The sequence below is a fragment of the Penaeus monodon genome, chromosome 23 (assembly GCF_015228065.2).
Source record: "Penaeus monodon isolate SGIC_2016 chromosome 23, NSTDA_Pmon_1, whole genome shotgun sequence".
In the NCBI taxonomy this organism is placed as follows: domain Eukaryota; kingdom Metazoa; phylum Arthropoda; class Malacostraca; order Decapoda; family Penaeidae; genus Penaeus; species Penaeus monodon.
Genome location: NC_051408.1, coordinates 1627559 through 1627787, shown reverse-complemented (window position 1 = coordinate 1627787; position 229 = coordinate 1627559). Strand labels below are relative to the sequence as shown.

Genomic DNA, 229 nt, shown 5'->3' with positions numbered 1-229 from the left:
CCAAATCGACCCATTTTTCCAGCTACGAATTCCTTCCTCTGTCATCATTTTCATCTGTTATCGTTTCTCTCTCGTTTATGATGTTCTTCCATTACTCTTGTTCTCTCTTTCTCACTGTTAATAGCAGTGACGTAAGCACTTCGTTCCCAATTCAGAATGTTTATCTCTTCCGCGTTCTAAATATAAAACAAACAGCTTTATTTTGCCTCGTCTCAAAACTGTGGGGAAT

General features: G+C 38.4%; 1 pseudogene; it reads left to right on the top strand.

Annotated features, from left to right (window-relative positions):
* LOC119587666 overlaps positions 1-229 on the top strand; it is a 99109-nt pseudogene that overhangs the window by 77825 nt on the left and 21055 nt on the right.